The sequence below is a fragment of the Octodon degus genome, unplaced genomic scaffold (assembly GCF_000260255.1).
Source record: "Octodon degus isolate 3935 unplaced genomic scaffold, OctDeg1.0 scaffold00018, whole genome shotgun sequence".
NCBI classification, from domain to species: Eukaryota; Metazoa; Chordata; class Mammalia; order Rodentia; family Octodontidae; genus Octodon; species Octodon degus.
Genome location: NW_004524594.1, coordinates 16,374,514 through 16,389,294, shown reverse-complemented (window position 1 = coordinate 16,389,294; position 14,781 = coordinate 16,374,514).

Sequence of the window (14,781 nt, the reverse complement as noted above, 5' to 3'; positions counted from 1 at the left end):
ATCTCTCATTTCCAGGGCACCTGGGGACGGGCCAGGCTTGGACACTTGGCCAGGGAAGAGAGTGAACATCCTCGGATGCCCTGCTTGGTTACTTGGTTACCTTTCCACCTCTGCCTCCCAGCCTCAGAATGGCATATCTGTCCCTTAGCAGCTCACCCTGCCTAGCCCCTTCCTGCCTAGCTTGGAGAGCACCCCCCAGTTCTTCCTGATGGAGGAAGGCTTGATTTTGAAGGCAGCTAGCTCCTCAGGTCTCATTCCTCCCAGGAGGATGAGGGTCACACAAGGCAGTCCCTTTCTCCATCAACCCTGGCAGGCAAGGAGCCTCTGAGGAGGCACAGAGTTGTCAGCATCAGGAAGGGATGCAGAGCGGATGAGTCACGGCTGTGCCCTTGGCTGTCCTCCCTGGCCCAGCCCATCCTCCACTGAGAGTCACAGGAGAAGGTATGCTGGACAACTTCAGGACCCACAAAGTGAAGGACACTTGGGCCGGGCATGGAGATTTGCTGGGGACTCTAAGAGAGAAAAAGAGATTTGGGGAGGGAGGTAGAGCCAGAGGGAGCTGTGCTGCTAAATGATTCTGCTAGCTTGGAGCAGGGCAGAGGAGTCTGGGCTTTCCTGCTGTGGGGTCCCTATACCTCATGGCCTGCATACTGTTGGGGGCCTGGAGAAGTTCTGTCTGATGCAAATAACCCCCAGGGAGTGTTTGACACAGGGCAGAGAAAGGGGGCCTCCCTGCAGGGCTGGACACAGAAGGAGACAAAGAGCTAGGCAAGGGCTGGGCAGCCTGAAGTGCCCCAACAGGCAGGGACTGGAGGCACTACAAAGAGGGACACACTGGGGCTTCCTGGGCTGAAAGATACAGAGGCACAGGATAGGAGGGGGTTGACTTTGGGGATCAGGGCTGAAACCGTGTCAGTGAAGCTGAGCTCCTTGCTGTAGCAGTTGGGAGTGAGGGCAGAGGGCCTCTGGAAGTTGGCAGAGCCCTTATAGGCTGAACCTGGGTTGCCTGGGACAGGGACTGGTGCACTTGTGGGCATCCTGCTCAGGGACAGGAGGAACAATGGGGGCCACTTTGCCCCAGGACTCTTGTAATCTAACCAGGATGGGCTGAGCCCTGCCCCCACTTGCTGGCCTCTACCCGCTCCCAGCCTGGGCTTCTGGATCCTATCAGATGCCACCACAATCTGGCTGTGACATAATGAGGCAGGCCAGGGTCAGCAGGGTGACCTCTCATGGCCCCAATGTTTGGAAATCCCAAAGTCAGAAGGACCCAACAGACAAGCTCGAGAGGAGATTTTCCAAGTGGCCCCTTCATTACCCAAAGATACAAACAGCAGATACTCTCCGTTATTGCTTCCCTTGGACACAGACCTCAGGACCACCTTGGGCTCAGAGGTGTCCCCAGGCCAAGGGGCTCACCTCTCCTGCAGGGGGCTAGGCCAGCTGGCCACACCCAGCTCCAATATGTATGAGCCAGGCTGTTCCGCTGAAAGCACCTAAAATCAAAGAACCCAACACAGAGCCAGTGTGTGTCCCAGCAGCAGCTCCAGGCCACAGTGCCCACCAAAACAGCTGGGAGGCTTTGGGGGCCCACAGGCTGGGCTTGGGAGGAGGTGGCAGCTGAAGGAGACTTTTGTGGCTGAAATCAGTAACTCACACTGGGGGAGGCCAGAAGACCCTTCCAGCCACATGGGGAGGGAGTTGTGGAGGGCTTTTGTGGTGAGTTGCCTTCCTGTGTCCCTCCTCTCCAGGTGTTATTTGGAAAAAAATACTTTTCAAACTACATGCTGAAAACTTCAGCATGAAAATTTAATGTCAGAAACTCTGTAATCTCTTTCCCAGAGATAAGACACAGCCTCTGGAGGAGGGGAGAACCGGATCCTTCTAACGTAGAAAGCAGATGCGGAGAGGCAAGGCTAGGTGCGGGGGAGGGGCCGTGCCTGCAGCACTGGAGGGGCAGCGGAGGAGCATCCTGCAGATGGGGAACACTGGTCTGCCCTTCAGTGTGACTGGGCCGTCCTTTGGGCTGGCCCTGGCTCCTGCTGCCACTGTGACAGAGACTCGGGTTTCCCAGTGACGCCTTGCTCTCCTAACCTGCTCCCTCAGACCCCAACTTAGGTTCAAGGAGAGCTCAGATTTCAAACAGCTAAGCCAGGGAAGCCGGCTGGGCCATCACCGCGGGCGACCCTTCCGTGCACTGCTGACTGCCTCCTGGTTAGCAGCGCCACCCTTGGTTGAAACTTGGGGACCTTATGCCTGCACCATCCTCTCCCCCAGTTTGGCTTTGGCTGCACAGGCATCCTCCTCTGAGGCCAAGGTGTGGGTGCTCGGCACCATGAACCACCTGCCCTTTCCCTGGCACCAGCTGCCAGCAGGGGTGAAAGCGAACTTCACTCAACTCCGCCTGTTTCACCACCCATGAAGGAAGCAAAACTTCTCTGCGCTGTTCCCAGCATCCCCCATGAGAGCCGTGAGCCCTGAGGCCTTCCTGTCCAACAAGGGTGGGGTGCCCTGGAGGCCTAGGTGTGGACATCAAAACTGCAATTCTGGGCCCAAATTCTCACCTTCCAGGGGCCAGGGTGGTAGAGAGGGCCTCCAGGAAATAATTGGCTTGGTTTGCTCTGATCAAAGATAGCCAGGGGACCAGGGACCTGTGCTCCTCTACTGCCCCCGTCAGGCATCTGATGGTGCCAGGCCAACTCCTTGCAGACCCACCTGCTGACCCTGCCCGGCACTCTTGAGTGGCCGGCCCCATGTGTCCAGAGTTGCGCTCCCCATGTAATGAATGGGCCTGGAGACCTCCCAGGAGAGAGGGCCACTAGTCCTATGAACTCACAGCTCTGGAACTCCAGAACTCAAGTCAGAAAGAGCTCACACTTTTCCACAGACCCCAAAGTTCCAGGACACCCTGATCTTGGTCTTGAAACTTAATCACACTCACTCAAACCCCAACCCACCCTCCTGTGCCCTCTCACAGGATCTTGGCTTGGGCAGAAGGACAGGGCTGGTCAAGGGCAGCTATAAGCACCTCACAAAGTTGGCCACATCTCTCTTTGCTGTCTCACCTCCTCGAAGGCATGATCTGAGAGGCAGAGGACCCTTTGTTTACCTGCCCCTCCCGGAGATGTTGTGGCAGTGACAGAGGTCATACTCAGAGGTGGCTAAGGGCACTGGGGGCCCCATGCCAACTGCTAAGCTCCCAGCATCCTCTTAGGACTCTCTTGACAGCCCTGGCCCATCAAGAACATTCTGTGAGCAAACATGTGGCCTGGTGTGCCAGGCCAAGCCAGTGGGCTGACACCTGCTGCTGGTCTTAGTGACCTCACTTAACCACCTTGTTCCTCCTCGGGGCCCGGCTCCCTAAGCTCTCAGGTCCAGGGTTCTGGGTGTACGATGCTCCTTAAATATCAATTTTGCTCCTACAACCTCCTGGGGGCTCTTCCTGCCTGTGTCCCCTGCCCACACTCTCTCACCACACTCCATGGTGCTCCCAGGCCTTGATTCCTCAGTAGCCTGTGCAACTCGGCCCTCCAGTGCCTGCAGGTGGACCTCAGAGTGGGGAGAAGCATCTATGAGGTAAATGCAAGTGCCAGGGAAGGGGATGGGCGCAGTAGCCCCCAAGTATCCTCCCCTAGGTCATGAGTGAAACACTTCAGACCTAGGAAGCTGGGGTGGCACACATGGCCCAGATGTGGTTCCCTCTGGGCCCCTGGAAAGAGGCTTCTTGGAAAATTTGAGGCTTTCCTGGCTTTGGGGTCTAGGTACTCAGACAACAGCCCCTGAAAAAACCCAAAGTTGGGATAGCCAGAAGCCCGCCATTCTGCAGGGTCATATTGATAAATGTGGGCAACTGCAGCCCATCTCTAAAGCCACTTCCCTGTCAGCAGTAGAGTCCAGGCCTCAGGCTTCCCGGCACTGCTTCCCAGCACTGGCAGGCCACTCGATATTTTCAGATAAAGGACATTCCTGGTGTCCCTCGTCACTCCTTGGGCAGCTGTCGGCTCCCCTTACCCCAGCACAAGTGGGCATGTCCTCCCAAAGCCCCAGAGGAAGCTCAGAACACATAGTTTTCCCATTATGTACCAGCCAAGGGGCCAAGGCGGATTTAGCTGGGGTGCGGCCTGGGGCCAGGCAGGAGGGTATGTTCTTGGAGGCGAGGACAGCCGAGATGGGGACAGCTGGGCCTGACCCCAGTGGCCTCCTTCAGAGCCAGAGCCTAGGGTATATTTTTAGGAGGCACCTTGCAGAGTTGAGCTGCTTCATCCTGGGGGCACAGGGCCAAGTTCAGGGTGGTCACGTACCAGGTCGTCCTAGGACCTGGGGCAGGCTTCAGTGGGTCACTTGATTCTGGGCCTACAGTGCTAGGGCAAGTGGCCCAGCTCCCAGGGATGGAGCAGGTTTGCCCGCAGCATGCTCAGCCACATCTGCATCCTAGCCCTAGCTCAGGTCTTCCCCAGCCTCACAATGTCCTTGGTCCCCAGGGTTTAGGCCTGGCTGAGCACCTGGTAGCTGCCCTGTGCACAAATCAGTCACTTGGGGCTGTGAGTCAAGCTGTCAGTGGAGGAAAAGCCAGGATTCTAGAGTCCCGATCCCTGAGCTACCCTGGGCATCCGGGGGTTGAGGATGAGGATACTCACTAGGAAGGGGTCAAGTGGCAGCAGAGTTCCTTAAATGAAGAGAAAAACAACAGCAGTGAGAGGCTCCCATGGTCAGGTGACTTTGGAGGAACCAATGCCAGCTCCCGGAGCAGAGTTGTGCCTGCACTGAGCCTCCTCACAAAGGACCAGCTGCAGCAGTGGGCGGCCATGTGGTAGGAGTGCGGTCAAATGTTCTAGCACCTGGGACACTCCTGGAGTGGGGAGGGGGGCTCCTGCCCTGGCCCTAAATCAGGATAGGGCTTGCCACAGGGATTCCCCAAAGACATGACTAACCCAGGAGCTGAGAATCATCCAAGTTGGCATATCTTTTCACCATCTTGGTATTTGGGCAGGCTGGCCATGCCACCTCATGGCTGAAGTCTGGACGGGTACCAAGAGAAGTTCCTGTCCCTGGCCAGCAAAGCAATGCTATCTCCTAGGAAAGCCCATTCCTCTAGGACTGGGCTTTGCATACCCATGCCTGGCCATGCTCTGGCACAGTGTGGCCATGAGAGTGAAGCCACAGGACCTGCCTAGGCAGGGAAGCGCCAGGCCTTACCCAAAGCCATAGTCCATGAGGGCCAAGAAGAAGTGCTGGGCATCAGGGGTCAGGGATCCTGGAAGCAATCGACCTGTTAACAACTGTTAACATAGGAAGCTCTAGGACTTCTCCCATCAGCCTTACATTCCCCCTCCTCCAGTATTACCACCACATTTTATTTTGTTTTATTTATTTATTTATTTATTTATTTATTTATTTATTTATTTTGGTGGAACCAGGGATTGAACTCAGGTGCTTGCCAGGCAAGTGCTTATTCCTCTGAGCCATCTCCCTGGCCCCTACCACCACCACCACATTTTAGACAAAGATAAAAGGCTGCAGCCCAGGGCCTTACAGTTGCAGGTCTAACATCTCAGGATTGAAACCAAGATTTGTGCCTTCTTGGCCAGCTGTGCCCACAGCCATGCCTCCCCTCTGGAAGCTCCCACCAAACCTGCTCCTGGTATGTGCCCAAGGCAGCCAGAATTCTCCTATCTAGGTTGGGGCTGGCTGCTCTCCGCCAGGCACTAAAGCCTGCAGGGAAGATCCGCCTGCTAGCCCACATGCAGCTCCCATACCTCTTCAAATTCTCAGGCAGGTGCCTCAAGCCCAAGGTCCTGCTGTCCATCTTCTCAAATATTGCAAGGGGGTTGACCAGTGAAAGCCATGATGGTGGGATCCTGGGGCCACCCACTACCATGCTCAGGCCCCCCAGGTGTTTTGTGGTCCTCTGTGTGACCAGTGAAGGTTGGGCTTCTTCACCCCTGTGAGGCACATTGACAGCAGACCACTTTCTGTGCCCTGGTCTGTGCTGCTCTGGTCGACCTAAGGAGCATGTGTTTCTAGGGGCCTTTCATTTGGGCTTTAACGACCACCCCTGCCAAGCAACCCTCTCCTGGTGTCCACAATCTAAGCAGGGGTTGATTTCCCAGGCCACTGATCACTGGCCCTGAGATAGGCTGTTTCTCCCTCGCAGGGGTCATGAAAACATTCCTGGTGGTTCCATGTGGGACATCCTGGGCACTCCTAGGCTTGATGTGGGGTCCCCTGAGCAGTCCCTGCCCCTCCCCTACCTTCTGTTACTTGGGGCCAGATAGAGATGTCCAGAGAATCACAAAACATGGCCTCATCTCTGAGGGCTCCACAGGCCATGGCACAGAGTGGCAGTCCCTTGGAACTCTGTACTTCCTTGGAACTTTGGAGCTGGGGTACCCCTCCTCCAAAGCATGTGGGTCAGGTTAGTCCCTGCTCACCTGAACTCCCGGGCTGGTCAGTGGGCCAGGCCTCCCAAGCAGACAGTCACTCTTGCTGCTTCTCTAACTGTGGAGGACATCTAGGCTCCCTCTGGCTCTGGCTGGCATTCACGAAGCAGTTAAGACACAACAGGCCTGGGGACTGTGAGCAGAAGGGACTTCTGCAGGGCACTTGGGTCAGCTGTCCCTATGGAGGTACGGTGGAGCCATGGAGCAAGAGAGGGCTGCAGCGGCCCAGTTCTTGGGGGTGACCTTTCCCCTCAGGTGTCTCTCAGCTGCTCAGACACACACACACACACACACACACACACACACACACACAGAGGGTGAGACTTCTGTGAGTTGTCTTTATCCTTCCCCCTCTCTGGCAGCAAGCATGGAGTTTTATGAGTGCTACAAATCAGATATCACACAGTTTGACGCTGACATGGTTTTTATAAGAATTATTTAAGGCCCTGGCCGCCAGCAGAGTCCCAGGGAGGACCAAGGCAAGGCACATCCAGCTGTTTGGGCCTTCGGAATTCCAAACACTTCGTAAAGTGAAGGTAGAATAGGGAGCATCTTGTTCTGTTTAGTAGGATGGATCACCCTTGCCCCCGGCAGCGAAAAGGCTGCTGGGAACTCCAGCCTGGTGGGAAGGGGGAGGCTGCAGCCGTAAGGACCTGTTTGGGCAGCCCAGGCTCTAAGCTGTTGTGGCAAAGGCAAAGGGGAGTGAGTTTGGGGGTTTGCCCCCCTTAGTGTCCAACCCTATTTCAAAGCATGCTTGGTGAGGGTTTCTCTGCATCTGGGAACATGAAAGCTGAGCCCTTCTGTGGTCATAGTATTCCATCCTGAATCTTCTCAAGGATCTCCTATCTCACTGGTTCTATCTTTGGCAAACTCATGCAAGCCTGAACAATGCCTTCTGCCCTGTGTTGCTTCTGGTGTTTGTCGGATTGACCAGACACTGACTGCAGCATCTGACTGGTCAGTTCATCTGGCAAGAGCAGCCCTGTCAAACCAGGCTGTAGGTTTAGGGGCAAGAAGAGGAATGGGTCACCAGAGCATGCATGCCTGAAGAGCTGCTCCTGCATGCATGCAGGTGAGGGTGGGCTGTGCAGTGGGAGGAACCTAGCAGCCAATCAATCACTCACCCCTCGGCCACTGTCAGTGCTTGGCTCTGGGGTCCTTGAACACCTGTTATTCCTCATGGGAAGCATTTCCTGGTGATGTCAGGCTCGGCTCCCCTTCCCTTTAAGACAGCCTTAGCACCCACCAAGGCTGAGCACTGACCCTCTGCTCCTAAGGGACATAGGGACGCAGTGAGCCAGCACTTTCCCTATACACCAGGGTGAGGAAGAGACCCAACCCTGGAACCAAGGCTGGCAGGGGCACCTGGAGAGAAGGGCTGTGCTGTCCCCCTACTTGAAGGTGGAAGCTGTCCATTGCCTGGACTCTGGTCAGAGAAAGAAGAGCCAGGTTCGGCCCACCAAGGGCTCTAAACCAGGCCTTGCCTTGGGTTGTTCTCTGGGTGGGCCCCTGACTGAGTGAGATCAGTTGAGTCCCTGGCCATGAAAGGTATAGATGTCTTGGACAGAAGAATCCTGGTGGAACCAGCTCTGAGTTTCTAGGGATGAGCAGAGGTGATGTGGGTTCTGCCCTGTGGACAGTGGTCCTTGTAGCAGTGTTGGCTACAGATGCCAGAACCATCCCCTGTTCCAGACAGACAGAAACCCTTGCTGACTCCATAATTTGTGTGTAGAAGGTCTGAGGCAACTTCTCAAATCTTCTCTGTCACATCTTGTGGTGAGGGAGAGTAGCATGGTGGCTCAGTCCTGGAGGCAGCAGCACCTCAAAAGGCCAGTGCTTCTGCACAGGCATAACTGATGGGGCACAGTCCAGCCCTGGCTCAGCCCCCTAAGAGCCCAGTTGAGAAGCTAGAGTTAAACCCACCTTTCAAAGTGGGCGAGCCCTGGTGGGGACCACACCCCTCTGTGTGTGTGTGTGTGTGTGTGTGTGTGTGTGGTGGGGCAGGCTGGCCTCCCTATCGGTCATCCCGTCAGAGCTCCAGCATCCGCAGAGGCCGGGACCAATCAAAGCCAGATGTGGCAGCAACAGAAAAAGCTGAACATTTTGATGAGGAAAAAACCTTACTTACAAAGAAATAATGAAGTGATTTGGGGGGATTGGTGATGGGGATGATCTCAGATGGGGAAGGGGGAGTAAGTGTAGATGCTAAGCAGGATGCTGGCCTGAGTATGTGGGGCCACCTCCTTTGCTGGCTGCCTCCAGGGCTGGTGCCCTGCCTGGACCTATATGGCGTCCTGTGGGTCAAGGCCTTGTGGGGGACAGCTTCTACCAGGCTATTGGGGGAATCCGGAGCAAGGCTCCTGGGGACACCTTTTCCTTTTCTCCCAGGAAGCCATGCTGTGGCTGGAGCCAAGAGGAAGCCTGGAAGGTTGTAACCCAGCTGGTCCCTAATCTGTGTCCAAGGACCAAGGGCAGCGCGTCCTGTGGAAAGCCTGACAGAGTGGCAAGGCACAACACACTGAAAGACTAATTCTTGGCTCTTCTGTTGCAGAGGGGATCAGAGCCACATGTCATGGAAGCCACCAGCCCAGGCCTGCCCTTATGTGTGAGAAGTGAGTGTGGCAGTAGGAGTAGGAGTGCTGTAAGGAGCATCTCAGGAAGTGAACAGAGGCACACAAGCAGCAGAGGGTGACAGGGAAAGGGCTCTGGTTACAGGACATCGGCAGTCCTGGGCTGGGCATATTCCTCCATCAGGGCCTGGAGGGACTCATCCTCCCGTGAAGAAGAAAAACCCATCCACAAAAAAGTACCCAGCAGCACTAATAGAGGGTTAAAGGGTAGAAGTATCCCATGAATCTGCTGCTGAATGAATGAATGAACAGGTACACCCCTGCAGGGGAATATTACTCAGCCATAATAAGGAAGGATCCTCTGAACACACCATCTAGTGGATGAAGCTGGAGGGCACTGTGATCAGTGAAATAAGCCAGGTATGGAGGAACCAATGCTACAGAACTCTGCCATGCAGAGTCCCTAAAACATTTAGGGACTGAGATAGGGGGGCTGGGTGGGTACGGGAAAGGGAGCCACAGATAGAGGGTACAGAGTTGTTTGGGGTTCAATAGAATGTTCTCAGATCACTCAAGATGGCAGGTATAACTCTAGCAACACACCAAGGGCAAAGAATTTTATCCTTTAAGTGGGTGGATTGTATAGTATACAATCTACATCTCGGGGCTGGTGAGATGGCTCAGTGGTCTAAAGCACCTACTTGGAACAAGCTTAGCAAAGCACAGGGACCGCGGTTCAATCCCCCAGCACCACATGCCGGCCAGCCCCGGCCCCTGGGGGGCTGAGCTGGCCACACACACACACACACACACACACACACACACACACACACAAATAAATAAAATTTAAAAAAATCTACATCTCAATAAAGCTGATGATAAACAATTGTGAATGTCCCACGACCAGAACTCTTGTGCCCCTGAGGTTATGCGAGAAAGGAGACCATCATATCCCAGGTATTCCATGCAGAAGCTATGACAGGTGGACAATGATTCCCAGGAGCACATGTGATCCAGTTGAGTGGCCCAAACATCCCAGGCTGAGGCCTAGAAACAGCTGGATGACAGCCACTTTCCCATGGCCAACCCAACTGCCTGACTTGGATGGTTCTAAGCGACTCAGACACTCGCTTGCCTACTCAGCTGATATAGTTCAGAACTGCAGCAAATGGGGGTGGGACATGAAGGGTGATGGTCACTCCTGAGCTCCCTTTCAGGGGTCTAATTTCTTTGGCTTCTCCTCTGCACTAAGAACTGAAGAAGAACAGGAAGAAATGCTATGTCCCTGGGCTTGGGAGGGAATGGACCAGGAATTGTGCAGGACTCCCCAGCCCAGGCACACAACCTTGATAGCATGCGGGTTCTAGATGGGCCAGGCTAGGTTGTGGTACAAAAGAGCCTCTCCCTGGGCAGCTCCTGGCTGGCTACCTGCAGTCACTGGAGGTGGGACTGCAATGTGGTGGAGACAAGCTGCTAAGGAAAAGCCCCAGGTCCTAAAGGAGGAGACCAAAGGGTGACAGGAGGCCACTCACTGGCTAGAGTGGCTTTCACTGTTTCAGGCAGCTTGACTCTTACCGGGGGCTGTTGGGGATCTGGGATGCATCCCTGAGGGCCACCGAGGCAGGCCTGCTGTAGCCATAACTCACAAACACAAGCTAGGAATGGGGGCTGAGCCAAGCGAGCACAGCCTAGAGGCTCCCAGCCCCATGGCCCAGCTTTTCCTGTGCAGCATGGAGCTGCCTGACCCCACGTTCCCTCTTGCAGAATGAGCAGCGGCCCCCGCAGCAACAAATCAACCGCATGTTCAAGGGGGCTTCAGCTTGCTGGCTTGCTTTGCCCCCATGACCCTCTCTCCCTGCTCCCAGCAGATGCCTGCAAGGGGTGGGGTGCTGGGGAGCTGCTGAAGGCGGGAGCCCCCAGCTTCTCTGGGCCTTGTCTTGGGTCAGACACTCTCCCATCCCTACCACATCTGTGGATGCCCAGGAAAGGTAGGCATGGTCCTCATCAGCCTGGGGAACGTCTTAGTTAGTTCTCTCTGCAGGGACAGGTGGGCTGTTGGGGTTTGACAGGGTCCTGCCATCAGGCGTGCAGGGAGTAAGGCTGATGTCTTGGGATCTCCCTCCATGTACACACACACACACACACACACATACATACACGCTTTTTTTCTACACATGAGAGGACCTACATTAGGGATTTGAGTTACTACATAGAGCAAGCTACCAGGACCAAAGCCTGGACCCCATATTTCAGCTTACCAAGGAAGGTAAACTGAGTCACAAGGAAGCAGGCCCTTGGGGGTCTCTTGGGTGGGGGACAGATGGATCTGTAAACTTATGGCTTTTTCTCTGAGGCCTCAGACCCAGAGCAGCTTCCCTGCAAGGGCTTCTGCCAGAATTCTGGAGCGCCCCAAGCTGGTGAGCCCTACCCCCAGCCCCTTTATCCACCCACCCTGGAACTAGAGAGGCCAAAGCAGCAGTAGCCCCCACTGTCCTTGCCCAGCGAGCTGCCTAAGCTCAGAGACCCCTCGGGTTACCAGGGCAAGCTGTTCCCCACACGGCTTGGACAGATGCTGGGCTGACCTGACTGAAATCAGGAATTATGTGTCTGCTAACCTGGTGACCCAGAAGTGGGTTGTGTGTGACTCCCTCCCTCAGAGGACTGAGAACACTGTTCCTGAAGCCACACAGTGAGCAGTGCCCCCCTCATTTCCTCAAGAATGAGCCCAGATCATACCCCACAGCACCCTCCACTGTGGCCGCACTGGTAACTAGGCTCTGCCCTCAGCTGGCCCCTTTTTGGGTTCAGCAGGCTTGTGCAAAGTGAACTGGGGAGGCCTGACTGTGCAAATCCTCCAACCTGAGGCCACACACAGTGCTCTACCTGGTCTGTCTCACCATAGAGGACTTCGTCCTGAGTTTCAGGATACCCCCAAGCCCACACATAGGGTCCTGTGGCTTTGCTCAGGGATCTACCTCAGCCTGGGGGCAAGTTGCGGCCCACTGCCCAGCAGCCTCCTCCCCTGGCTGGAAAGGCAGGGAGGCCCCTAGGCATGAGGGAGATGCTGGGGGCCGGGGCAAGGCTGGAAGAGGAGGGGGCACAGCTTCAGGCCATGATGAAGGGTGACCTTGGCCAGCCATGCTGCCTGGTGTCCTGGTGGGGGCTGATACAGCCCATGGCGTGGCAGCCATGAACGATGGATTCCTCCGCCCCTGCCTGCATGAGGGTCCTCAGGATGCCAGGCCTCATGAATTATTTCTCTAAGGAAAATATAGTTGACTCCATTCCTCCTGCCCCACTTCCTGACCTTCCCAGTCCCCTAAATCAACACTGAAGGGTGCAGTCTGCCCGGGCCTTCACCCTCCACCCCCACCCCACCGTGGCCTCAGGGTGGGGGTAGGGCCCAGCTCCTCGTCTCCATCTCCAGGCCGACCAGCAAGGGAAGAGCCAGGCCCTACTCTGACCACAGTGGGGCCATGCTACAGAATGGGGTTCCAGATCCAGGGAAGCAGGCTGGAGGCGAGCAGCTGGGGGGTCAGAGGCCACAGGGCCGCGTGGTGTGAACAGGATCTGCAGAGCACTCCAACTGCTTTTAGGCTGCTCCCCAGATCTCTAGGGTCACCCTCTCTACTTAGCATTAGACTTACCTATCTGACCCACTCAGACACACGCAAACATACACTTACACTGAGACCCACTCAGACACACCCGCATACCTAGACACACTCAGTCATTCCAAGTCATAGCCAGACACACACCAAGACACCCCCAGGCCCACCGACTCCAACACACAGCCCCCAAACCCAGACACTTAGACATATACACTCAGACACACCCACACACCAAGGTACACCGGCCCTACTTAATCTCATGCTCAGAGACCCACTTGCAGTCAAGCACACTCACATTCACAACACAGCCACAGACATGCCCACACTGAGACACACTCAAGCACAAACACACTGAGACCAATCTAGACATATCCAAACACACACTCACACTAAGGCAACCAACTCAGATACCTGGACACACACCAAGACACCCAGACCCATCCAGACATACCTGGGCACATCCAAACACATCCAGAACCTATGTACACACACACACACACACACACACACACACACACACACACAATTTAGCCACAAATACACAACACAGTCACACTCGGAAATATCCATCCAGATACAATTAGTTACCCAGGCGCTCTCTCTCTCTCTCTCTCTCTCTCTCTCTCTCTCTCTCTCTCTCACACACACACACACACACCAACACAAACACATCTACTCACATACCTACACACACAAGCACCCACTCCAATACATACACTCAGACATACCTAGACATATTCAGACACCAATACCCAGACCCACTCAGACAAGTTAGACCCACTTACACTGACACACTCAGAAACACACTGACATGCCCACACACCTAGATACACTGACACACCCAATGCACTTAGACCCCCCCACTCACCCAACCCAGACAATCCACATCCACCACACATCCAGATATACCTAAACAGACAAACATCCACACCTACTCACCCAGACAGACCTAGCGTGCTCAAATGCACACTGACACACCCAAAGCCACTTAGCTATTCCCACACACTGAGACACCCACACCTGCTCAGATACCCCCCATCCTCAGACACACTTAAACATACACCAAGCCCACTCAGATACACCTAAACACATGTACTCACACTCAGCCACTCACACTCAGCCACAGACACAACCAGAACCACTCAGGCACTTTGACACACTTATACTAACCCCATTGATACACATACTAAAATACCCAGACACACTCACACATATCTATACACACAAGCACATGTATACATATACACACACATATATACACACACATACACATACACAGAGACACACAGACACACACTCACTCGAGACATATAGACAGTGACATGTAGATACACAAACTCTCACACGTGCTCAGGGGAGTTCCCTGTGGTCCCAGCTGGTTTGCTCTGATCAGAGCTGGCTTCGTCCCCTACATCTGAGCAGCCTGGACGCACATCTCAGAGTACCCCCAACCCACACCCTGTAGCATCTGGGTCTGCCCCTGCCAGCAGCTGCTGCCCTCCTGCCCCAGGCTGTTCTTAGGTATCTGCTGTCTTCTCCACTCTATCTGTATCTTGTTGTCCAGACCACCAGTCATGGCGCCCAGGCCAGCTTGCTGTCTCTGCCATCTGTCCTTCTCTAGGTGCCAACCCAGAGCCCAGACACATGTATGTCTCCAGCCTTCCAGGCTCGGCCTCCACCCTTAAGGCACACACCACCCTATTCACTAGCACCCCTGGGACTTGCTTTGCTATGATGGCCCCAACAGAGGGCTATGGCTGCTCCTTCACAATTTAATCCAATCTATTTTGTCACCAGAAGCATCATCTTTTTTTTTTTTTTCTCACGTTTTTTGACACAGCGTCTGTGTAGTCCCAGGCTGATCTTGAACCATGTAGTACAGGCCAGGCTCAAACTCTGAGAAATCCTCCTGCCTCAGCCTTCCAAGTGCTGTGATTACAGACATGTGCCACCATGCCTGGCTCAAATACATCATCTTATAGCCAGTCACCAGGAACCAGAGATGGCTCTTGCCCACGGACGCAAGGCTGGGCCCTTTGCCTCATGTCCCACAAAAATGGACAAGATGGGGCCAGGGAGGTAGCTCAGTAGAATAAGTGCTTGCCTGGCAAGCGCAAGGGTCTAAATTCAACCCCTGGTTCTGCAAAAAAAAAAAAAAAA